The 26,452-nt window shown below is 45.3% G+C and overlaps 2 long non-coding RNA genes across 2 annotated transcripts; both read right to left on the minus strand.

Annotated features, from left to right (window-relative positions):
- Nucleotides 1-305: 305 nt before the first annotated feature.
- Nucleotides 306-26,133, minus strand: LOC115289066. Its single transcript, XR_003907358.1, has 3 exons — nt 26,015-26,133; nt 581-692; nt 306-329 (listed from the first exon to the last, which is right to left on the minus strand). It is a non-coding gene; the product is annotated as an uncharacterized LOC115289066 (long non-coding RNA).
- On the minus strand, nt 17,041-19,586 carry LOC115289065. Its single transcript, XR_003907357.1, has 3 exons — nt 19,500-19,586; nt 18,874-18,963; nt 17,041-17,652 (listed from the first exon to the last, which is right to left on the minus strand). It is a non-coding gene; the product is annotated as an uncharacterized LOC115289065 (long non-coding RNA).
- Nucleotides 26,134-26,452: the final 319 nt, after the last annotated feature.

A 26,452-nucleotide genomic window follows, 5' to 3' on the forward strand; every position in this document is an offset into this window, starting at 1 on the left:
TTTTTTAATGTTTATTTATTTATTTATGTTACATTTATTCATTTTTGAGAGGAAGAGACAGTGGGTAAGGGCAGAGAGAGAGAGAGAGCCTGAAGTGGGCTCTGAACTGACAGCAGTGAGCCCAACACTGAGCTCAATCTCAAGCCTGGTAAGAGCATGACCTGAGCCTAACTGACTGAGCCACCCAGGCACCCCCAGCACTTAACATTCTTAACTTGCTTGCCTGAAAATCATTGCCCAAGGAGGCCTGGGTCCTGATCCCGGTTTCTTCCTCACAGTCAGCCTGGCCTGGGCACACACTCCCTGTTAAGTATTCAATACCCTGTGGCCTGTGAAAGAAGCATCAGAAAGTAAGATTACCATTGCCCATAGGAAGGATACTGAAGTAATTGTGCAAGCCGCCTATGGTGAGAGAGGGGAGTTAAGTGTCTGGGAAAGGCTCCGTCGGGAGTAAGTAACAAGTCCTGGCCTATTCTCATCTCATCCCATTTCTAGGTCGGAGCCTAGCTGCGCTCGCTGCCAGGCAGGCCCTCAGCCAGACAGCGCAAGAACGAGGAGGGTGTGAACATGCAGGTATTACCCGATCGCCAGCCCAGCCCAGATTGCGTCTTCTCTCTGGGTCCCGTCATCCGGAGTGTGACTCCAAGGCAAACTGCAAACATCAGCCTGAGACTTCATACTTTCTCTCCTCACTGCAGCAAGGGTAGAGGTCAAGGTGCAAAGATCTCAGAAACTCCAATTCCATGTGTTTTAGAAACAAACGATGGCAAAGATTTTGATGGTCTCTGAGTCATCTCTGATGTGCAAAATGTTTTCACATATACCTTCCCTCTGAGGCAAATAGACCCATATTATCATTCCCAAATTGGAGACAAAGGGGTTACGTTACTTTCTAAAGCCATGTCACTGCCCCCAAAACCCACCTGTTGGTGGACTGTTTGGTTTCTTTTTTTTAATGTTTTACTTATTTTTGAGAGACAGAGAGAGAGCATGAACAGAAGAGGGGCAGAGAGAGAGAGAGAGAGAGAGAGAGAGAGAGAGAGAGCATCCAAAGCAGTCTCCAGGCTCTGAGCTGTCAGCACAGAACCTGATGTGGGGCTTGAACTCATGAACCAAGAGATCATGACCTGAGCTGGAGTCAGATGCTCAAACGACTGAGCCACCTGGATGCCCCTCTTGGTGGACAGTTGATCAGTCATGGTGTTTGGTTTCTCGGCTTCTTCCAGACAATTGTTTGCCACTTTTATACTTGGTGTAGCAGCACTTGGAGGATCGAATGAGCACTTTGGAGTTCTATTCCAGAAGAAAAACACTTTTATTCATTGACATACATGCAAGCAGATGTGCACACACACAGAGTTGTATACTAGCACATGCTAAAATTATTGAGCCTCCCAAAGAGTTTTGTTTATGAGGGTTATATCTATCAGTATTCACTGTATTCAGTATTGAAGTGGGAAATTGTAAAAATATTAATTAATTCGTTAAAAAGAACGTCCCCCTAAAGAAAAGAAAAGAAAAGAAAAGAAACCCATTACATGTTAACATCAGAGTGGGGATGCCATCACACATCACGTAGCCTCTGGAAAGTTCCACTAGACACTCAGCATGAGGGTAGAGAAGGCAAATAATATTTTAGCATTGTTGTGAAAATAGTTTTAAATGCACAGATCCCCTGGGAGGGCTGTGAAGACCCACGGGAGATCCCCGACCCACACTTTGGGAACTGCTATCTAGATCATTCCCTTCAATGAAGCACCGGTTTCCCAATCCTTCGGAATCAAGTTTCAGTCCCTTGCCCTTCTAGCTGCTTCCTCCACATGTCTCCACTCACCCCTAGCACCTGCCTGCCTGCCTGAGTCCTCCAGTCCAGAGTTTGTCTCTAGTACCATTGAGGGCTTTGTTCTCTCCCCTCAAAGTCCCTTGCCTGGAAGATTCTCGTCCTCCTCTTCCACCCACCCCGTGGCTCAGGGGTCATCCCACCACCAGACTCCTGAGACACTCCTCCCACACTGTCCTCACTCAGCAACGTTGGGCTGTGGCTCTGCTCTGCAGGTGATCCCAGAGATGAGCCTGGGATCAGGGGAGGCTTGGATTTGAACCCTGGGTCTGCCTCTCTAGCTTCACTGACAGTTGTTCATTGGAATAGAAAATTACATAGTAGCGCATGCTCCTTAAAGGATAAAGAATAGGGACAAGCATAAGGCAAACAAAGTTGTTTCCCCTTTGTCCTCTTCACCTCTCACTCCCAGGAAGGCAACCACTGTCAAGTGTCCTTCTGGATCTTTTCATACGCATCCACATGAGTAAGCTTCTTCTCATTTTTCTATTTTTATAAAGGAGAGACCATACCATACCTATGTGCTAGAACTTGCTTTCTTCTTCCTTCCTCCCTCCCTCTCTCCCTTCCTTCTTTCCTCTCTCCCTCCCTCCTTTTCTTTCTTTCTTTCTTTCTTTCTTTCTTTCTTTCTTTCTTTCTTTCTTCCTTCCTTCCTTCCTTCCTTCCTTCCTTCCTTCCTTCCTTCCTTCTTTCCTTCCTTCCTTCCTTCCTTCCTTCCTTCTTTCCTTCCTTCCTTCCTTCCTTCCTTCCTTCCTTCTTTCCTTCCTTCCTTCCTTCCTTCCTTCCTTCCTTCCTTCCTTCCTTTCTTTCTTTCTCTTTCCTTTTTCCCCTTTTTTCTTGAAAAGTCATCATAAACATTCTTTGAATAGATCTACTACATTCATTTACTTTTTCAGTTTTTTCCCAACAAACACAGGTTTCATTTATTTGAACGGTCTCATTAAAGAAGTCCTCAGAGTAACAAACTTCAAGACAAAGCACATTTGGACAAAAAGTTTAGTGTTCTGGGGTAGGAGCTTGGCTGGCTCAGTCAGAAGAACATGTGACCTGATCTTGGGGTTGTAAATTTGAGCCCCATACTGGGTATAGAGATCACTTAAAAATAAACTTTAAGATAAAATAATTTTTAAAAACTTAAAAAAAATCAAACCTTAAAAGAAAAGTCTAGTGTTCTGTGTTGGGACAAAATGTCCAATCAGCAATTGGACCAGAACTCCCTAATATTTAAACTTACTTTACTTTTTACTTTATATATTTAAATAACATAAAGAAAAAAAATTCATGTGGAAAAAGAGACGCCAGAAACAAAATTGAAGAGTTTAGAGACGCAGTTTATACCATAGGAAGAAAATCACTAAGGCCATTTTGTGCTAAAGTTTTCTGTAAGAGAAAAAGCCTCACAAACAAATTAAGAACTAAGTGTGTTGGGGCACCTGGGTGGCTCAGTCAGTTGCACATCCTACTTTGGCTCAGGTCATGATCTCACAGTTCATGAGTTCAAGCCCCACATCAGGCTCTGTGCCGATGATGGTGTAGAGCTTGCTTCAGATCCTCTGTCCCTCTCTTTCCACCCCTTTCCTGCTTGCTGCTTGTGCTCTCTCAAAAAATAAAAGTAAAACATTAAAAAAAAAAAAAAGACTTAAGTGCTCTATCAGGCTGTCCTGCCCTGGGTGATGTCTCCTCCTCTCTCGTACTGCTTTAGATGCCCATTTCTCAGTTATTCAGAACCCTTTCATGTCCCTTACCCTGCCCTCTCCCAAGTATTTATGAGCAAATACATAGACCAAATGGATAACTTTCTTTAAAAAGGGTATTCCTGACCCACTTTTCCAAATACTCTTGGCTTGAGCTTATCTTATTTTTGCAGCTTAAAGATTCAACAGAAACAGCCATGAGGGAACAGGCAGGATCTCTCCACCTTTGTGAGGGGGTTCCCTGTGTCCTGGGCTGGGTGAAGTGCTAGAAATGTATAATTGGCCCCATTCCAGGAGCAAGAAGAGCATCGGAGAAATTGAGTCCCCGCCTCCTCCCTGTTTTCAGAGCACTGCGGAGATCCCAAGCCCTAATACAAGAACAGGAAGTTACTCTACTGGGGGTGCAATAAGAGGAAGAGGTAATATTGCTAAAGCCCAGAGATGGAGTCATGTGGTAGGATCTAGAAGTACATGGAGGCTGCCTGATGGAAACTGAGACCACTGAGTGAGAGCCTGTAGAGCAGATGTGGGTATGAGATATAATTGTTGCCAGAGACACCACAGGAAGTAAAGAGAGAGAAATGGGGGGAAATACTCTGTTTTCTCTCCTCCCTCTCTCCAAGCTTCCACTACTGCTTTTCTTTGGGCTCAATCAACCTGGAATCCAGAGAGCAAGGGAGCCTGGGAAATGTAGTCCTCTGTGGTACAGCATAGCGGTTAGGAAAGGCAGAGAATTAATCTGAGCCACAATCACAAACAAGTTGTGGGACCATGGGAAAGTTGCCTCAGTTTCCTCCTCCAAAAAGTGGGAACAAATAATAGTTGTATTTACCTCAAGGATTAGACTATCACCTTTAAGCATTTATTATTATTATTCTGTAAAATGAAATAACAATACTTACCTTGCAGAGTTATGGTCAACTATAAAGTGAGATAATGACTGTTAAATGTTTGCATGATGTCATGTAAATGGCTCTGGGTACTTCAGAAATGTTAGTCTCCTTGTGGCCCCAGTGACTCATCCTTAGAACATACTTAGTACATACAATAACATCTGTGGCTGACAATAATGATGGCCCTCACCTGGGGAGGAGGCAGCTTCCTGAGAGTTGGGAGGGACATTCTTGCCCTGCTAGAGAGTTATGGGGACTCTCGGCCAGGGCTTAAGGGGTCTGGGCAACACATAGCCCTGCACCAACCAGTACAGCCACTCATGGAGATGCATTTGGAATGACATCCTGCATCCTTTTCAGAGGTTTTTTTTTTCCTGCTGCCATTGGTACCAAAAAAAGTTTTTGAAACTCTATTTTTGAAAGAGAACAAGAGAGACAATGAAGAGGTGTGTGTGCACATGCACAAGTAGGGGAGGAACAGATAGAAAGGCAAAGAGAATCCCAAGCAGGCTCCAAGCTGTCAGTAGAGAGCCCAATGCTCACGAACTGTGAGATCATGACCTGAGCCAAAATCAAGAGTTGGACGTTTAACTGACTGAGCCACCCTGGTGCTCCTGGTGCACTTTTTAAAAAAGTTTAGCCTGTTCTTATTGGTTTATGCTAATACCTGTGTGTTTCTGTGTTCCCATATGTGGTGTGAACATTCACGAGTGTACAATCTTTATGTGCGTTGAGTACTTTACCACTTAAGGACATTGCCCCGTCGAGTCCTCCCAGCAAACTAAGCAGACAGGGCAAACTTTATCATCCCTGTTGAATGGCAGTGGAAGCCAAGGCTTCAAACACACAAGTGGCAGACCCAAAGACCCATTGGGACGTGGGACAAAACCATTCCACTCTAACTCAGGACTCTTCCTACCAATATCCCAGGCTGCCTCCCACCAGCACATGTGACTTAATGTGCACATACGTGCACACGTGCATCCCAAACATGGAATAGATCCAATATTCCTGCCAGCAAGTCCCATGCCTTATCAATCTTAGTATTCCCTGCTATAATAAAGTGCCTGGTAGCTAGGAATTAATAAGTGATTATGAAACGGACTTGAACTTGACTCCTGAACTGGATCATTCTGGGGAAGAGAAAGAAGGCACATCTGTGAAGATCACGGCCATAGCCAAAGTTCAAAACCAGCCTTGACTGAACTCTGACACTGTTCTGGCCATTGATTCTGGCTTTGCCCATACCCTTTCAGGCCACCCACACAGCAGAGGGGCCTGGTCACCAGGAGAGGCTGAGATGCCCAGGGAAATGGATCTGCCCACCTGGTTCTGTCCCAGGACGTTTAACAGTTCCTTCTGGGGAGTGGAGGCCCTGGCAGGCAAGAGCCTGCTATAAAATAACAGGGCTAATCAACCAACTGCTTTAGCTGCGCATCCTGGACCTGGCATCCACACCGGCCCCTGGGAAACCAGTCGGAGCAGACGCCTGATCCGTGTGGGCACGGAGAGCTGGCAGGGAACATGGAACACTAGAAGTTAGAATAAAATGGATCACCATTAGGGCATCACTATTTGCCAAGCACTTCTACAAAAATACATTTGGTTCTACTCTTTACTCGGGCAAGGCAGGGCCCTGCTGGATTCTGAGTCGGCCCATTGCATTTGCTTTAGCTATGAGCTTGCTCCCCTGTGACATTTGCAGATCTTATGTACTCAATGATTTGGCTTGGCTTTGCCTCTGTGTGCGCTTTCTCCTTATCATGAAATGGGAGGCCACAGTGTCCTGTCAGCCTAAAAGACTTCTGCAGCAGGGGCACGGGGGTGGGCCTAGCACAGGTGGCCCAGGCAGCTGCCCACACCACTGCTATACATTTTTAAGAACCATGTTGGCTGCCTCATTCTCCCCTCTTCCCACAGAGGTCTCAGCATCCTTGAGAATCAATAAGAAAAGGCAAAATCATGAATTAGACTATGAGCAGTGGGTGAGAAGAATAAAAGCTAAAGGCCTCCCCGTGGACTTTGAGACTCCACACAGCCTGCCCGCAGGATCTCTGAGGACTCATTTCCTTTTACTCTCCTCTCACATCATTCATTACTGCTCTTGGAACATGCCAGGCCCACTCCTGCCTCAGGGCCTTTGCACTACTCTTCAGCCAGAGAGTCCCATGCTCCCTCCTGCTTTTGTTCCAATGTCAGTTTCTCCCCAAGACCTTCCTTGATCACCCTCTCTACACCTGCAAACCCCTTCCTTGCACCCCATTCTCCAACCCCCTGCTTTTTCGTTGGCGCCTCTTACCATCCACCTTACATTGAGATAACTCAATGATTTCTCTCCCTACCTCAGCAGTTTGTCTGGATCTCCGGTACTAGAAACACTGCCTGACCATTGCACGTGCTCAGTACTATTTGTTAAATCCCGACACGAATGAGGCTAGACTGTGAGCTGACATCAGGCGCATGTGGTTCAGGTCAGCCCCCCTCCCCCTTGGGCCTGCCTCCGTTCATCTGTCTAATGATGAGGGGGCATGTGCTTCTGCGCAAGCTGCCTTCCCGTGGTAATAATTGATGAGTCCAGACAATATCCTCTTACCACCCCAGAAGGGCCTAAACAGAAGGCAGTGAGGCAAGGGAGGCAGGAAGCAGCTGCCGGGATGACTAACTGGGATCTCGAGTGCTGATCCTTACGAGACTCAGTGAGGCTCACGAGCATTAGCTATTGAGATTCACGTGGCTTCCTGTCCTGACCTGGCCCTGGATGACTGTGAGACGCACTTGAAAAAATAATCCTGTCTTAGGGAGGCCTGGAAAAGGCCAGAGACTTGCTGAACTCTGTACAGAAATTTTGCAAAAGGAGACTTGGCTCAGTCCTTATAAGGACTCCCTCTGTGCCAGGCGCTGTTCTAGGCGAGAACGGAGCCGAGATCCCGAGGCCTTGCCCTGTTCGTTGGCATGGGCAGTCCTGTGATACCGTCTAGTCCCAACGCCTGGGGCCTGCTCTCTTGCATCTTAGATTTCCCCTGAGCTACCAGCTCTATCTAGAAGCATAGATCCCCTTCATCTCAAAGAAAGAATGACAGTGCAGCCACCTGTCCCCACCCCTACTACAGCACCAGTTTCCCCATGTCCTCCTCCTCCTCCCACTCACATCAACTCCGTACTGCCATCTTGCTTTTGGGAAACTCCAAATCCCTCCCTCATGAACACCTGCCTGTGTCCAGTCCCACCATTTCTTTTTAAAATTTTTTAAATGCTTATTTATTTTTGAGAGAGACAGGCAGAGTGTGAATGGGGGAGGGGCAGAGAGAGAGGGAAACGCAGAAGCCCAAGTAGGCTCCAGGCTCTGAGCCGTTAGCACAGAGCCCGATGTGGGGCTTGAACCCACAAACCGTGAGATCATGACCTGAGCTGAAGTCGAGTGTTTAATAGACTAAGCCACCCAGGTGCCCCAGTCCCACTATTCCTTAACAAATCCACCTTCTATACCTGTTGGGCTACGGGCCTCAGTGGGCCCCACCGAACTGTAGGACTCCGTGTTCAGCACACTCATGCCTTTGCCCTGTCTGAACCGTCTCTCCTCTCCCTTCTATCTGCCTCTGCAGCTCATCGTGGGTGAATCGACTCTCTCATCTTCAAGGGGAGGCAGCCCTCGAGAAATTCTCCACTGCCTAGAATGCCCTCTCCCCATGAGTGCATCGCCCTTGGTGCCACACATCTTTGCAGGTGATCGTTGGCTGTCTGGGGGTGTCTGGTGTATATGTATACTGTCTCTCCTAGAGAACGTAAACTCCTTGCAGGCAGGACAGCTTTTACCTTTCTACAGCCACAGCACTCACTCACGACAATCAACCTATGATAGATTTGACCTGGATTTATGGAATTTATGGACACTTTAAAAGACTACATTTGGAAAAATGGGTATTGGTTTATAAATCTGAAGAAGAAAATGTAGAGTCCGAGGTTGTATTATGGTCTGAATACTACAATTTAAGCTATGTACTCATATGGGTAAAACTGAAAGGCAGTTGGTAAAAACTTAAAAAAAGAATTGTGTGTTAGGGTTGTTAGGTTATGAGTGATTTGTTCAAATAGTCTGTGAATATTGTTCATGAATTGTTTATGCATTTGAAAATATTTTAAATTTTTTAATGTTTATTTATTTTTGAGAGAGAGACACACAGAGGGTGAGCAGGGGACAGTCAGAGAGAGAGGGAGACACGGAGTCTGAAGCAGGCTCCAGGCTCTGAGCTAGCTGTCAGCCCAGAGCCTGACACGGGGCTCGAACCCACAAACCGTGAGATCATGACCTGAGCTGAAATCGGCCGCCCAACCAGCTGAGCCACCCAGGCGCCCCTGAAAAGATTTTTAAAAATTCATGGGAGGCTTGAAGTGTCACTGAAACATTTCACTCTTGGGTACAAACATTACATTTTTCTTAGGAAATAGAGGGAAGGGGAATGGCGTAAGCAGGATTGGCTGTCCTTTAGAGATTTTGCTCAAGTCATATTTATACATAAATAGCTGAGCAAAGGCAAGTCCAATTTTGCCTGCAAATGTTAATTCCCTGGGGATTGGGCAGAAAAATAAAGTTTAAAATAACCAAATGAAATCATGTGAGCTGTAAAGACCTTTTTTCCTCTCTCAAAGAGAATGGGAAGTGCATGCATTCCCCTGGCATTTCCTGGTGTTTTGTGCCCTGAAGCTCTGACTGCAGGGAGCCTGGCTGCGAGAGGCCCAGTGCAGGGTCCCAGCCAGGCAAGGGCTACTCTGGATACTAGCTTCCTCTGACCCTTTGACCTTTTTGACATGTTTATTTTATCCATATCAGACTATGGGCTCTCAGAGAGGAGACTGTATTTTTTCCGCCAAAGGCATGGCCCTACAGCACACCTAAATATCTGAGAGAAACTTGAGAGGTCATGGATCCAACCCAATCCATCATCAGACACAGGAGGACCAGGCTCAGAGAATGAGTCATGTTCCAAGGCCACACAGCCCCAGGTTCTCTAGGGGGCTGTGCTTGTTTGTTTTTTGTTTAATTATTTATTTATGTTAAAGATTGTTTTAATGTTTATTTATTTTTGAGCAAGAGAGAGGGAGAGACAGATGGGGGGGAGGGGGGAAGGCAGAGAGAGAGGGAGACACAGAATCTGAAGCAGATCCCAGGCTCTGAGCTCCTAGCTGTCAGCACAGAGCCTGACGCGGGGATCAAACTCATGAACCATGAGATTATGACTTGAGCGGAAGTTGGATGCTTTAACCAGCTGAGCAACCTCTGGAGGGCTGTGTTAAGAGAGCTCCTATGTGCTCAAGCCCAGCACCCACAGTGTTGCTACTCAGTGTGGGTATTTAGAACATTCCTCTGATACGTGTGTGTTGAGCATATATCCTCTAGACCAGAAAGATGGCAAAAAGCCAGCAATAAACAAACCATGCTCTTTAACATTAAGGAGCTCTGGATTCAGCGGGAGAGATGCTGCAAGTTCAGAGACAGCCAGAATATAAAGTGAAAAAGAGGAAGGGTTGACAGAGGAACACACAAAGGAAAAGGAGCCCTCTGACGTGGTGGGCCAAGGGAGGCTCCGTGGGCACTAAGCTGGCTTGAAGCGATTCAGCTTGTAGAAGTCAGAGGCACCCCATTGTATTACATTCATTTAATAAATACTTACTGATTGCCAACTACCATGTGTGCAGGCACTTGAGGAGCGAATCTCTCCCCTCATGGAGCTTACATCCAAGTAGGAGTAGGGACAGACACCCCATGAGATACAGAAGTAAAGTAGGTTAGATGGGCTGGTGAGAATGTACAATGTGTGGAAAACAGTATGGCAGTTCCTCAAAAAAAGTAAACATACAATTACCATTTCATCCAGCAACTCCACTTCTGGGTATCTACTCATCCCACGCCAAAATCTGGGGTAAGAGTGGTCCAAACAGAGAGATTAGCAGGTACAAAAGGTGTGAGGTGGTCACAGCAAGTAGAATCCTGTGCCAAAGCCAGCGCCATGAGAATTTATTGGTTTACATCTGTGCCTCTTCCATCTGTGCAATTCCAATGGTGCCAGGGAAACTGCTCAATAACGAAGCTGGGAAAACCCTTCCTCAGCCCAGGGGGAAAATGCACAGTGCGAAAGACCTTGATTAGCAGAGGGGTTGGGGGAGTGATTTGGCTGTATTAAACTTGTAGCAAAGTCACTGTAGACTTTAGCTATTAACTTTCTTTGGGAAACAGGATTGCTCAGAGCATAAGAGCTGCATGTGACCATAGCTTCATTTCTTTGGAAACAATTCTGCTAGGACTGGAACTGAAAATTCTTTCTCCATGACCTCTGGGTGAGTTTGTGTTCTAATGAGAACATTGGTTTGCATTTCTCATTATGCTGCTCTCATAGCTCCTGGGTTTGGAAGAGGCCATTGTCGTTAAACTCTTTTATGACTTTCGCCCCCGGCAAACTAAGGGTAAAGGTGAATAAAGAACTCAGTCAAGTTAGAACACTCCAAAGCCCCAAGATGATTCCTTTTTATAAAACCTGAAGTTTCATGCCAGGGGCATTACATAAAAATAAAGCCCTAATAGCCAAGTGCAAATTACATCGTTACAGACAATGCTGTGAGATGAAGTCGTTCTTTTCAAGATACTTTAATTGCCAGATGCAAAAGATAGTTCTTTTCTTGTTAAAACTTCTCCATGGCTAATGCCTACTGTAGCTGGTTAAAGGCCCTAAGGCATTTCTGCCAAGACCCGATGGCCAAGAACCAGAGATAGCTTCACAGGGAGCTCTCTTTAACCTGCCAGCCCTCCATCCTGACCTGGCCTGCACGCCAGCTGCCCGACTCGGTCTCATTTGCAGCTCCCATTCGTTAGTCTGTCCTCGTGGAGAGGCTAATACTCACATTGTATGTATGCAGGCTTAAAGTTTAGTACTGAGGGATGTTGTAGACCTGAAAGTGGTGTCTGGAGGCGTCTTCTCTGAATTTTCTGCTAGAACCCAGTGTGTCTAAGCCACAGTGTTATGGAAAGTGCATAGGAATAAACAGGAGACAGGAAGTCTGACGTTTAGCCATGGTTCACCTCTGTGCTGGTTATCCTTTGTCTGCTGACCCCACTCCAGAGCTGCTCCCTACTCTTCTCTGCCCCGTCTTATGTCCCAAGAGGCTGGCCTGTACAGACACAACAGGGTCCCTTGCCCTCTGGCTTTAATGAGGCCAGTGAGGGTCTCCCATACGGAGAGACAGTTTGACTGTTGTTCCCCTGACTTCTTCCTGGGTCTCTGGGGGCTGCTGACTCCTCCCACTGCAGATCTCTCTCCAGGTTCTGGTAACTGTGCCCTCCTCTCTCATTCTCAGGACCAGGTAGTGCCCCAAAGACTGCACTGTCCCTTGCGGTATCCCCACACCCTGTCCCCACTTTTGTAAAGAGTACTAAATCCTGCTGAAGTTCCCGAGAGTGTGTCCTCGGGTTCCTGCCAGCACTCTGACTGCTGCAGCCACTGAAGCGCTGGGTGACCCTGGTCACAGCAACTTAGGCACCTAAGCTTTGGTGTCCTCAATGGAAATAAAGGGGGGCACCTGGGTGGCTCAGTAGGTCAAGTGTCCAATTTCAGCTCAGGTCATGATCTCACTGTTCGTGGGTTTGAGCCCCGTGTTGGCCTCTATGCTGACAGCTCAGAGCCTGGAGCCTGCTTTGGATTCAGTGTCTTCTTCTCTCTCTGCCCCACCTCCTCTCTCAAAAATAAATAAATATTTAAAAATTTTTTAAATAAAATAAAATGGAGATAAAGGGACACCTGGGTGACTCAGTCGGTTAAGCATCTGACTTCAGCTCAAGTCATGATCTCAGGGTTTGTGAGTCTAGCCCCGCATCCAGCTCTGTGCTGACAGCTCTGAGCCTGCCTCGGATTCTCTGTCTCCCTCTCTTTGTGCCCTTCTCCTACTCTCTCAAAAATAAGCATTAAGAAGTAAATAGATAAATAAAATGGAGATAAAAATGCCAGCTCTTACATACTTGCTCTACAGAGCATTCACCAAGTTTAAAGTAAATATAAAGCACGAAACATGTTTTCAAAACAGATACACTTTCCTTTTTAATAATGTTTTTAACATTTATTCATTTGAGAGAGAGAGAGAGAGAGAGAGAGAGAGAGCATGAACAGGGAAGAGGCAGAGAGGGAGGGTCACGCAGAATCTGAGGCAGGCTCCAGGCTCTGAGCTGTCAGCACAGAGCCTGACGTGGGGCTCAAACTCACGAAACGTAAGATCATGAACTGAACCGAAGTTGGATATTTAACCGACTGAGCCACCCAGGTGCCCCAAAACAGATACACTTTCTAAGCTTCACAATTCCAGAAATGCCTAGAAACAACCTGCTATCTTTTCTACATCAGGACACTGCTACCAAAAAGCAGGCACTTGGAATGGTTTTCCTAAGATATGAATGGGTTTTTTCGAATACACAAAAACTAACCAATTTCACTGTGGTACACACAAACGCATTAGGTAGCTAATAATACATCTATCCTAAAATCTATGGCAAATGGAGGAAGACAGGTAACACAAAACCATTTTTCCTATTTTGTACTCATTAGGGTAGTTAACCATTAGCCTTTTACTAGAAAAAAAATCTAAGCATAAATATTGGCATATTTTTTTTGATAAATAAAACTAGCATTGGCTACCAAGAGGCAACCTGATGTAGGAAAAAGGATATTGTCAGACTTAAAAGATGAGTCCTAAGTGCCGGTTTTGACTCATCCTTTATGTGTGACCTCAAATAAAGCATTTAATCCCAGTAATGTTTTTATCAGATCTGTAAAGTGGCGGTGAGCGTTGCCTCCCTTACTTACACATGAGGTAACAGAGCAAGTCCCTTGTACGTGAAACTGTACTGTATTTTCTATTGCTCCCCCAAGGCTTCTTCAAGTACGTCATCCCTCTGTTATTCTCATCTGATTAAGATAAGGGGAGGCACAGAAGCTGCTCTGATTTAAGACTCAGAGGGGGGATGGCATAGGTCTTGGGGGAAGACAGTGGGGGACGAGGCAGAAAGAGGGCCAGATGTCCTGATTAACCTGGCAGTCAAGAGATTTTGGCCACCCGAGGCTGGCTGCAGGCCAGACACAGAAGTGCATTCAGGGGTGAACAAGACCAGCCCTTGCCCTGGAGAACTGTACCCTTTAGTCAGAAAGCTAAGTGTAACCCACAGAAAATGGTTGAGCGGGGGGCTATAATCACCAAACTGTGCAGTTCACAAGATGCTCCAAGATCACAACACACTGGAGTATCTGCATCCAGCCACAAAGAGCTGGGCCTCCAGGGGCCCTGGGGAAGGGGTGGAGGCGTGGGCCCTGAGCTTCTGGCAGGGAGGAGGCTGGGTCTGGGGAAGGGAATTAGGAAGGTAAGAAGAGCCCAGATTGCCAGGGCCTCAGAGCCAGGCTTGATAATGTCTATATTCTACACATTAGGAAACCAAAAACCACTGCACATTTTTAAGCAGAGTCCTGAGGTGACAGTGGATTTTTAGGAAGATGGGTTTTGTAGAGATGGGCCAGATAAAGTGATAGAAAAGACTGCCGAAAAAAGAATGTTTTCCCACTCTTCTAAAGGAACCTAAATATTTGCACTATAACCCATGAATTAGAATAGATGTTTCTGCCTCCCGTCAAAGACAAGTCCTTCCCAGAATATTTGTTTTCCTTTTTTTTTCTTTCCCTAAGTAGGCTCCTCACCCAAACGTGGGGCTCAAACCCCAGACATCAAGAGTCGTTTGCTCTACCGACAGAGTCAGCCAGGCACCCCTGCCTTCCCTTTTAATGCAGTTTATTTACCCTTCAAAACAAGAAGTTACACTACTGTGAGGTGACTGCCATGGCCCTCCCTGCAGGTCCTAAGTCAGATGAGGTCTCTGCTGACAGCTGGGAAGACTTACAGCCACAAATTCCTCTCTTGTCACACTCAAGTGGTCGTGTGTGAGCGTTAAAAAAAAAACAAAAAACGGAGGCTTACATCACATTAACCCATTGGCATTTCAGAGATGACCCTTGAGGTTCAATTCTTTTTACTTTTTGAAGTCAGCTTTCCTTTATTATCAGCTCGCCCTGCAGACGGGGCTCAGCAGCCAAAGCTGTTCTGCTGTCAGGGCCAGACTGGCTCTCAGAAGCACCTGGATGGCCTCTCTCAACAGCCAACGACCTTCTGTCTCAGGTCCAAGTTGTTTATTTATCTTTCCTAGGCTATTTGGGTCATTACAAGAAATGTATTAGTTTGCTTTTTCAATTCTCTATTCCCTAGAATTTTACTTCCTTATTTTATATACGGCAGGATAAAGGAGTTAGGCTGAGGAATTTTTAGCAGATTTGGGGGGAGGAGAAAGCAGGAGGGCCTGATCTGAAATAGAGAAAGGAGGAAATTATCCTTTTGTTTGTTTTTCAGTTTTTATTTTCTTCTCTGCATTAGCATATTCACTATCAGGTCGTGAAATGCGACATATAGTGGCACAGAACATATGGAAGACACTGATGTACATAAAGGTCAAGTTCCTGTCCTCTGGGGGGTTACAGTCCAGGTAGGCAGTCTGTCTGAAAGAAGCTATACATCCTGAGTCAGAACGGACCCCTGCCCTAGAGGAGGGCGAGGGTCGAAGGCTGAGGGAGGCAGGAAGATTTGGAGGAGGTGGGCTCGTGCAGGCTTTGCTGGAGGGGATCTGGGCATGGAGAGTGCCGAGCGGGGCTGCCGTGGGGACCAGGGCAGGCTGGTGGTGTCCAAGGACGTGGCTCCGGGAGCACGCCAGAGTAGAGGTGTGTGCATCGGGAGTGGCGGGTGATAACTCTGAGAAAGCAGGGGCTGTCCTGAGCCCTGAAACTGTGCTGGAAACAGGGTGCATTTGTGCAGAGATGGCCAGAGGCCAGAGGAGCGTGGGGAGAGCTTTACATGCCATGTCTTGGTTCTGGATTTTATTCTATGGAAGCTGTGGAGCTTGGGGGCCAAAAAGAGGGGTGCAGAAGATAGTTACTGTGTGTGTAGTTTTTGCTGTTGCTGATTTTTTTTTAATGTTTATTTTTTGAGAGAGAGACAGAGCATGAGCAAGGGAGGAGCAGAGAGAGAAGCAGGAGAGAGGGAGACACAGAACTGGAAGCAGGCTCCAGGCTCTGAGCCGTAAGCACAGAGCCCAACATGGGGCTCGAACTCACAAACTGCGCGATCATGACCTGAGCCAAAATCAGACTCCCGATTGACTGAGCCACCAAGGCACCCCTGGTTTTTGTTTTGTAAAGCTTAACCCAGCTGTGGTGGGTTAGAATGAGGAGAAACACAACAGGGGGATGATTTCAATCCTTTGTAGCTCAGGCATGAGGTGAAAAAGGCCTGAACACAATGATGGAATGGGCAGGAGAAATATTTAAAAAGAACTGGCAAGCGTTTGAGATTGCTTGTGATGGAGAGAAGGTAGCAATGCGTCAAAGTACTGGGGCCTCAGCCAGGCCAAATGTAACTAGGTTTATGCACAGTCTTTGCTTAGGTCTAGAATTTATTGCTTTTAGCAACAGACTTTGCTTACAGGCTGCCCCACTTACCGTTGCCAGAGAAGCATTTTCTTCAAGGATCAGTGGGCCTTCTTAAAAGGGTGTATGAGTGACCAACAAACTTTGGGCTCCTTCCCAGACTGAGAAGCTGGGCCAGGACACCTTACTGAACTGATAGTGACCAAATATGTAAGGATTCCCAGGAGAAAGTCACGACAGGTCTTACAGATTCATCAGGTTTCACTGGTACTTCTTTCTTTTAAATGATTATTATAAGGGCAACATAAAACCATAGAAGAGAGGCGCCTGGGTGGCTCAGTCGGTTAAGTATCTGACTTTGGCTCAGGTCATGATCTCACAGTTCATGGTTTCAAGCTCCATGTCGGGCTCTGTGCTGACAGCTCAGAGCCTGGAGCCTGCTTGGGATTCTGTGTCTCCCTCTCTCTCTGCCCCTCCCCCACTCACACATTCTCTTTCTCAGAAGTAAATAAATATTAAAATAAATAAATAAATAAAACCATAGAAGAGAGTGGAGAAAATGAGAGAAAGGATTTACATTTTGGGCTTTGGCATATAGATTCCTGAATGACCCTACTGATTGAGGCAGCAAATGTCCCCAAATAAAAGTCGGTATTTGTTGAAAGTCTACTACAAGCAAGACACTCTGGGATTTGAAAGCATTGAGTGCAAAGGCGAGTTATTTCCAACAAGGAAATTAATGTGTTTTGATATCACGTTCACTTAGATGAAGAAATATGAAAACTTTTATTATTTTGAAAAGAAAAGAAATGGGCTAGTCGGAATGTTGTTTCCAGATATCTGTTTGGTTTGCCCTGGGCTTTAGGCTTGGGGTCAACAGAGCTCCCTCCTGAATAGGGCCTCAAGTGCTGTGTCTGAGCTGGAGAGACCCCAGACAGGTCACAAGGGGAGAGGAGAATGGAGAATGTCTGTTGAGAAGAGAATGGAGAAGAGAATGGCGGAGTATTCCCATAGTAGAATGTTCTACAGCTGCATGCCACAGCATGGACAAGTGTCAGAAGCAGCATGTTGCGTGGTGAGAAAAGCAAGTCAAAGAGTACATACCATGTGTTTTATTTTATATCGAGTTCAAAAGCATGCACAACAACCATATTATTCAGGAAAGGGTATTTTTAGGGTAAAATTATAAAGAAAAGTAAGGGAATGATGAACAGAAATTTGGGAGGGGGCCAGGTTGGGGAGAGGGAGGAGGAGAGGGACCCAGTGGGGCTTTGGTGGTACTCGAGTTGTAACCTCTACCTAAGCTGGGCTGTAAGTAGTTGGATGTCCGATTTTTACATTTTGCTCATGTGATTATTCTTTTGTATGCATTTAACATTTAGTTAGATTTTGAAAACCTAGATAGGGGCGGAAGTCTCCTGCAAAAGATGGGATTGCAAAACCTAATCTTTATCATCCCGGAACTCATCAACTCTGTCTGCTTAACCATCACACAAACAAAATGAAAAGGCCAAGTATGTGTACGGAGCAAACATAGACGGAGAAGCATGAGCCAAGGGTCCCGAGATTCTCTGCCTTCTGGGTCACATTTACCTTTAACATTGCTTCTTTTTTTCTATTTCATTTGTGACTGCAGTCAAAAACATTTCTCCAGTATCTCCTGAGCCAGGCCTGGTTTCAGCGATGAGGACTAGACAGAGAAGAGCTAGACAGCCAGGGTTCCTGCCCTGGTGAAGAAGACAGATAATTAAGCAACACAAATAAACCAGGGCAGGTGGTGCACAGTGCAGGTGGCTAGGGGAGCACATGGCAGCAGCCAACGACTGAGCCTTGGGAGGTAGATGTATTTCAGAAAGTAGTAATAAGAGACAGTTACCGCATATTGGGCCATGTTCAAAGTGCTTTACACATTCTGTTCACCATAAGTTAATTCACTGAATTCTCACAACAATCCTGATGAGGTAGGTGCTACCATTTTCCTCATTTTGCAGCTGATGGGACAGCTGCAAAGGACAGGCAATGTTAAGTGACTAGCCCAAGGTCACACAGCTACAAAGTGCCAAGCCAGGATTCAAACCTGGGCACACTGGTGTTCTTAAGCACCGCACTCTACTGCCCCTCAGGCTTCCCTAAGAAAGTGGCATGAGACCTGAGAGATGAAGAGCAGGCAGGCCAGTACAGTGGAGGCCGATGAGAGTTCTGGGCAGAAGGCCCATGTATGTAACACTTCAAGGTGTTACAAGGAGCTAAAATAAATATTTAACCACAAAATGTGTGAAAGAGCCATCCAGCTGAGAACAGTCTTCCTTCATTTCTTTTCTTTTCTCTCTTTCTTTCTTTCTTTCTTTTTCCCCCTAGACTTAGCCTAGAAGAAGCAAAGCAGGGATGAGGTGAGGTCTGGGGGAGGTGGTTCGAGCTCTGGGCAAGACACAGACCCTGGTGCCAGGGCTCCGAGGGTTTCTAAAGGCCCATGGCAACAACTGCCAGGGCTCCTGGGAAAGTCCCCAGGCATCCAGGAGCCTGTGGCTTTGGCAGTCCCTCTGTCCCCTCTTGGCCTCATTTCCCAAATGGACCCAACATCAATCAAGGACAAGAACCTAAGGCACGACCTAGCAAACAGCTGGCAAACTATGTTTAAAATCCAATTTAAAGTTATGTATGTGTAAGCCCCAGTGTCTTTCTCTGGGGGATTCTATCTTTCAAGTGGAAAAAAAATTTTTAAGTCAAATAAGGTAATCTCTATTTTGATTCCTATCAAGTCCTAGTGCAGGGCCCTGCAGCCTACAGTAAGTGCTAATCCACTTTAAGCCCAGGCAAGTTGGGGCTCAAGAGTCAGGGCGTCTCCAGGACGCGGAGACAAAGGTCAGGACTGCTGATATTTATCGTGTTAACACTATTAGTGTGAGTTTCGCTTTGTCCGGCAGGAGAGAAGAAATAGAAAACATTACTTATGGCTGCTGGAGGGTGGGGAGAGCAAGGGCTTCTGGGATCTGTCCATCTGTTGTCCAGCTTCCTAAATCTTGGACTTTCTCTGGCCCCTTCCAAAAGAGAACAATATGAAAGCACTCAGAAGAAACCAGAGTGAGAGGAGAGCAAGGTCTGGGGCAGCGAATGGGGCACAGAAAGTAAGAGGGAGGGTGGAGAGGGGTGGGGACGCAGCCGCCAGCGCTTCACAACGCCCGCTTGTCTAACTCTGGCCAGTGTGTTTTTGGTGCTCTGCAGCCGCCAGGTCTTGGCTTCAGGCGCCAGTGGCAAGATAAAGCATCTTGTCCCAGCGCCAGCAGCACGGCGCATCCTGTGAGGATGACAGCATTTTGCTTCTTCTAACAAATGCCTTTTGCATTCAGCAACCCAGATTTATTTGTCTGGGCTTTTCTTCATTCTGAGGCCCACGCTGGCTAGATACATCTAGGGAAGGATTTCTCCAGCTTTTTTTTTTTTCTTTTTTCTTTTTTCCCCCCTTGTTTTCCAGGCACTTGCTAAGGTTCACTTTTTCTCTCAAACAAACACATTTCAGGATAACCCCAAATGACCCTCAGCTACCTGAAGAGTCAAGCCTGCTGTGGCCACCTACCCAGTCCGTGTTATCATCCAGCATCCTGGCTTGGTGAACGTTTTCACTCACTAGAAGGAGAGAGCAACACTCACAGGCCTCCTGGGGTAGGGATGGGCCTGGAGCAAAAGGAAGCTTCTGACAGAAGCACTTTATACTTTGCGTGCGATGAGACCCAGGGAGGTGCTGCAGGAGGCCGCTCTCAGGAAAGAAGGCTCTTCTGTTAGGAGGGGAGCAAGGCAGGGACCTGAGTCAGAAGAAGGCTTTTCAGACACACCACGGGCCTATCCGTATAACTTCGCAGCGCTCCCAGTCTCCAGCGTCTGAGCGAGGAAGTAATCCCAGTTTCACCAGGCAGCTCATGTCCAAGTCTCAATCACTAAAAAAGCCCTTTGGGGACCCTGGGTGGCTCATGCAGTTAAGCATCCGATTCTGGATTCCGGCTCAAGTCACAATCTCCTGGTTCATGGGATTGAGCCCTGTGTCAGGCTCTGTGCTGACAGTGTAGAGCCTATTTGGAATTCTCTCTTTCTGCCCCTCCCCTGCTCATACACTTTCTCTCTCTCAAAAATAAATAAGTAAACTTAAAAAACATATAAAATTTATTTTTTAAAAAGTCCTTCTTGTATTGAATTAATGGACACCAAGCCCTGAGCACATACAGGGACTGGTGCATGGTGAGGTGCTCTCTAAAAATGAGCCAGTATCATGAGTAGTATTGAGCAGAAAGCTGCCTCCCGCAACTATTTAGCCACTGGCCCAGTGCTCTCTTCGAAAGCAGCCTGGTCCATGTCTGATCTCCTGTTTCCATTTCCATAATAAACATCTTTAGTGTTTTCCAGCATATGCGATGCTGTGTGGCTTTCAGATGTAGCACCATCATTGTCTTCTATAGACAATTGGAGTCATCGATGGCCCTTTTTAAACATCTGAATCATGGTACCCAGGATTGAATCTAAAATTTCAAGTATCATCTGATCATCCAAGAATCCAGTGGAAAAGTACTCCCTGAATTCTCTCACCTGTTTATGCACAAACCATTATGCAGGCACATGTGTAATATGAAGATGAATAAAACATAGCTCCTGCCATTTGCAAAAGCCTCAAATGGGGCTACCTGCCATCACACCTACTGGATCAATGAATTGTGATCTATTCACGCAATGGAATATTATACAGCAATGGAAACAAATTACAACTTCACAGAACAATATGGATGACTAGCACATATGATGTTAATTAAAAGCCAGACACAAAAGAGTACATATGATTTTTGATCGTTTTTTTAATTTACAAAAACAGCCAAAACTGATCTATGATTTCGAAAGACTGGATAGTGGTTCCGTCCCAGGGAGATGGAGAGTGTAAGAGAGCACAAGGCGGCCTGTGGGGTGCTGTAATGCCTGGCTTCTTCATCGGGGGTGCTGATCACATAACTATGTTTAGTTGAAAAGTCTGTCAGCTACACATTTACATGTGCATTCTTCCACATGGATGCTGTATATTAGTAAGAAGCTAAGGGGGAGGGGCACCTGGGTGGTTCAGTTGATTGAGCTCTGACTTTGGGTTTCGGCTCAGGTCTTGATCTAGGATTCCTGGGTTCCAGTCCCATGTGGGGCTCTGCAGCTGACAGTGTGGACCCTGCTTGGGATTCTCTCTTGCACCCTCTCGCTCTGCCTCTCCTCCACTTGTGTGAGCATTTGTGCACACTCTTGCTCCCTTTCTCTCTCTCTCAAAATAAATCAGCTTAAAAAAAAAAAAAAAAAGAAGTTGCGGTGCCTGGATGACTCAGTTGGTTAAGTGTCCAACTCTGGATTTCAGCCTAGGTCATGATCTCAGGATTCCTAAGTTTGAGCCCCACATCAGGTTGTGACAGTGTGGAGCCTGCTTGGGGTTCTCTCTCCCACTCTCTCTCTGCCCCTCCCCTGCTCATGCTCTTTCTTTCTCTTTCTCTCTCTCCCTCTCAAAATAAATAAATAAATGAATGAATGAATGAATACCTAAAAAATTGTATTTTAAAAAAGTTAAGGGGAAAATGAGATCAAGTTAATTGGAGGAGACAGTGATATAAATTCAGTTCAGTAGGGCAGGTGCCATGAGGAGGAATATAAAATGTGTGATACAGTGATACAGACAGAAGAAAAAGCAATAGCCAAGACTCAGGGATGGAACAGGGTCAGCGAGGCCTTCTCAATGAACCCCAGTGATAAACAGAAGCTGAACCTCATCCTTGGACTGAATACTTGGGAAAGAAGGCAAATGTAGCTTTAAATATATTTATAGAGAGAAGGCTGAGATATTAAAGGCACTCATCATGAGGGTCTTGCTTATTCCTTGGCATAAAACAAGAGAGGTCACAAAGAAGAGAGTGAGAAATAAACATGGTGATAATTTAGAATAATGGGGATGAGAGCCAGAGCCTACCAAGGGTAAGTAAAATTAAAGTGATGAGTGGCACAGAGAGAGTCCAGTGGAGGTATAAACCGTGAACTTGGAGTGGGCCATGCTCATTGGTTAGGTGACTTTTTTCAGGAGCAAAGCCAGAAAATCCAGGATTGGGATATTACTGGACAGATGTGGCAAAAGAAGGGCAAGTGGCACTGGTAAGGGAGTAGCTTCAAAAATCAGCCAGTCTAGCCAGGAGCAGGGAACAGTCATCAGTGACTCCAGCTCCTCCTGTTCCTCTCACAGCTCTGATCCCTCACTCCTGAGCCTCACTGTGGGTCCTCTGCCCCTACTCAGTTCTCAAAAGTAGGTGATCTGTAGAGTCCCACCTTGAACCAGGCCTTTTTGTTTTTTGGTCTACACAACTTCCTTATACTCCATTTTCACTGCCACCTGATCTGATCTGTTCTATCTCCAACTCCGAATTTGTTGAGCTCCATACTTCTATGTCTACTCAACATGATCAAAGTCAATGTGTTCCTCAACTCAACGTGTTCCAACTGAACTCATTATTTTCTTCCCCATCCTCTCTGGTCTCTAGCCCTCTCCTTCCTTCTGTGTGTTTCCTTAAGCAGTCTAGCTACCCACTCAACTGCCCAAGGTAGATGGCTGGGCCTCTTCATCCAATCAGAAACCATGGCTTTCAGTGGTCCTTTTTAATAACTCTCCACTGATACGAGGCATTCTCCACCCCCACCATCACCTCCTAAATTTGAGCCCTGCTCTGTTGCACAAACCTTTGGCCAGGTGTCCCAACTCTAGTCTCACATCTCCCCTCCATCCTCCAGCCTTCTGCCCTGGTGGTCTTCCTAAAACCCCAATGGTCTGGTCACAATGCTTTTATTCATACAGCGACAACAAGGTGGTCCTGTGCCTGGACAAACCATAGTCTCTCACCTAAGGGAGCCCACTTCTTACTTATCCCTCCAGATTCCTTGTCTGCTTTTAAAATATTTAAGAAAAGTCTTCCACTTGCATGGTATAAACATACCAAATATTGTAGAAAAGCATCAAATAAAAAGCAAAATTTATTTTTTCCCTCCCTCTGACCCCCCAGGGGCAATCTCCAAAAGTTACCCACACTTCTTACATGTCCTTCCTAAAAATAGAAGTCTGCATATACCTGTATGTATTTTAAAATTTAACACAAATGAGGTCATATTACTGTGCAGATTGTTTTGTTTAAAACAAGAGAACACATTTAGAAGATCTTTCCATGTTCTATCTCCTGTTTTAATGATTGCATACTTTTCCATTGCATAGCTGTATTTAACTGGTCCCCTGCTGATGGATGTCTAAGTGCTCTACAGTTTTTTGTTATTACAAACAATGTTGCAGTGATCATGATTTTGCACATGATTTTGGCATCATTTTGCCAGTATATCCCTAGGGCAAATTCCTAAGGGTAGAATTGCTGAGTCAATGAGAACAGGCATTGAATATGTTGACAGACATTGCTAAATTGCCCTCCGTAAGAGTTGAATCTGTTTACACTTCCAGCCAGGAACAGTACATGAGGGTGCCTATTTCACCATAATCTTGTGAACACTGGCCATTACCAAGCTTTAATTCATTTGCTGAGTCAATAGATCACAAATGGAATCCCATTGTTTTGTGATGCATTTTTTTAAAGCTATGAGTGAAGCTGAATATTTTTCACATATCCACTAGCTATTTGTGTTTCTTGTAGATTGCTCATATCCTCTGCCTTTTGGGTATTTGAACCATTGTCTAATCTCCCACGGAAGTTAACAGACTGATAGAATTCCATGAGTTTTACCTTTGCCCAAGTCTCAGCCTCAAGCAATCAGAGGATTGAGTGGCTGCTGAAAGTTCAAGTAAAAGCCTACTCTTGGAACTTTCTGTCCACTGATGGTTGGCCCAACCACGGACCACTCTCTACTTCTTGTGCAGCTGTCACCCCAATCACTCTCCCTTCCCTTTTCCTCTCGGTCCCTGGCCACCACTATTCTAATTTCTGTCTCTGTAGATTTGTCTACTCTGGACATTTCATATAAATGGAATCATATAAAATGTAGTCCTTTGTCACTGGCTTCTTTCACTTAGCATAATGCTCTCAGTGGTCATCCATGTTGTAGTATGTATCAGCACTCCATTCCTTTTTATGGCCAAATAATATTCTACTGAATGGCTATGCCACATATTGTTTATCTATTCATCTGTTGATGTATGTTCAGTTTGTTTCCCCCTTTCAGCTATCATGAAAAAAACTGTTATGGACATGTGTGAACAAATTTTTGTGTGAATATATTTCTACTCTCTTGAATATATGCCTAAGAGTGGAATTAAAGGGTTATACGGTAACTATGTTTCACTTTGTAAGAACCTACCAAACTGTTTTCCATTCCCACCAGCAATATATCAGTGTTCTAACTTCTCCACATTCTTGCCAACACTTGTTATTATCTCTTTTATTTTATCCATGCTAGTGGGTATGAAGTGGTATCTCATTGCAGTTTTGATTTGCATTTCTCTAATGGCTAATAATATGAGAGAGTTGGGGAGAGAGGGACAGAAATCATGAGAGACTATTGACTACTGAAAAAGAACCGAGAGCTGAAGGGGGGGGGAAGGGGGTGATGGTCATGGAGGGGGGCACTTGTGGGGAGAAGCATTAGGTGTTATATGGAAACCAACTTGACAATAAACTATTATAAAAATATATATTTACATATGTAATAAATAGACACAAGAAATATGAGCATCTTTTCATGTGCTTATTAGATATTTGTATATCTTCTTGGAGAAATGTCTATTCAAATCCTTTGGCCATTTTAGAGTTTTATTTCTTTTCTTTTTATTGTTAAATTGTAAGCATTATTTGTATATTCCGGATACTAAACCACACCAGATAGATGATTTGTAAATATTTTCTCCCATTCTGTGGGTTGTCTCTTCATTTTGTTGGTAGTTAAATTAAGAAAGAAAAGTTTTCAATTTTGAGGAAGCCCAATTTCTTTCTTTCTACTTTGGTTGTTTATACTTTTGGTGTCATATCCAAGAAACCACAGTCTAGTCTGAGATCATGAAGAGTCAGTCCTGTGTTTTTTCTAGGAGTTGTATAGTTTCAGCTCTTACATTTAGATCTTTGATCCATTTTAATTTTTGTATATGGTGTGAAGTATGGACCCACTTTCATTCTTTTGCATGTGGCCATTTAGTTGTTCCAGCACCATTTGTTGAAAAGATTCTTCTTTCCCCCATTGAATGGTCTTGGCACCTCTATCAAAAAACAATTGGGGCACCTGGGTGGCTCAGTCGGTTGGGCCTCCGACTTCAGCTCAGGTCATGATCTCACATTCATGGGTTTGAGCCTCGCATCGGGCTCTGTGCTGACAGCTCAGAGCATAAAACCTGATTTGGATTCTGTGCCTCCTTCTCTCTCTGCCCCTCCCCCTCTCATGCTCTGTCTCTCTCTGTATCAAAAATAAATAAAACATTAAAAAAAAAACAATTAAGCATAGATGTATGGGTTTCTTTCTGGACTCTCAATCCAATTCCTCCACTTTCTTTAATGTGCTTTATTACTTTAATATATATACCTAAAATAAGCTTAAAGAAATAACTGTAAAGAGAAAGGGATATCCATATTCATTGTTCAGTTCCCAAGAAGAAAACCTACATGGGATTTATTTTCTATTAAAAATTATCTTTGGTAGAAAAAAAATTTATCTTTGGTGATTTGGTTTGCTTAGAGTAAGAGCAAAAATTGAGTGGTACAAGAGCCTTCAACACCCACTCCCACCACTTCATGTATTGCCAAGTGTGTCTGAAGGAACTTCAGGATGGAAGCGTGGCAGGAGGCCAAGGGGTGAGGGTCAGAATCTGGCCAAATCACTGGTGGGCCCAGTGGGCCTGGGCATGAGCAAGAGTCCAAGGAGAGGGCAGCCTCTGTGCATATCGGGCCACACCTGCAATGGCTACCCCCGGGGGAGTTTGTGTAAGTTGGTTCTCAGGGCCTAGCCAGAGTTCAGACACCAAGAATGTACTCCAATCTCCAAGTAAAATTCTCAATCCCAAGGAATGACTAGGGGAACTTCTCTATGATTGATTGATAGATAGATAGATACCATTGAACCACAGGAAGCTGGCATTTTCCTGTGGCTCTGGACACAGGTAGTGAATTTGCAGGTTTTGAGCAATTTTCCCAATAGGTACTTGTCCTGCAAGGGCCACTTGCTGTCCAAGGTCCAAGATCACCTAAAAAGAGAACAGATAATGGTGGTCACTAGTATGTTTTGCCCCCAGAATAAAGGTGAAGCACCACACAGACACACAATCATGGCCACACATACTCTGGGTTCCCTAAGTACGTGTGGCCATGATTAAGCATCTATATGGTACTTCATCTTTACTCTAGGGCTTAGTATGTGTGGTCAGCTGGTGTTCTTGGTTCCCAGGTTTGGAGGCCATCTTCACACTGCTTTTAGCTTACCTCTGGGCAGTGAGAACAGTGCCCACTTTCCCACCCCTCTTTGTCCATGTTGCTCCCACAGCCAGTGTCTATA

This window comes from Suricata suricatta, chromosome 4, assembly GCF_006229205.1.
Source record: "Suricata suricatta isolate VVHF042 chromosome 4, meerkat_22Aug2017_6uvM2_HiC, whole genome shotgun sequence".
In the NCBI taxonomy this organism is placed as follows: domain Eukaryota; kingdom Metazoa; phylum Chordata; class Mammalia; order Carnivora; family Herpestidae; genus Suricata; species Suricata suricatta.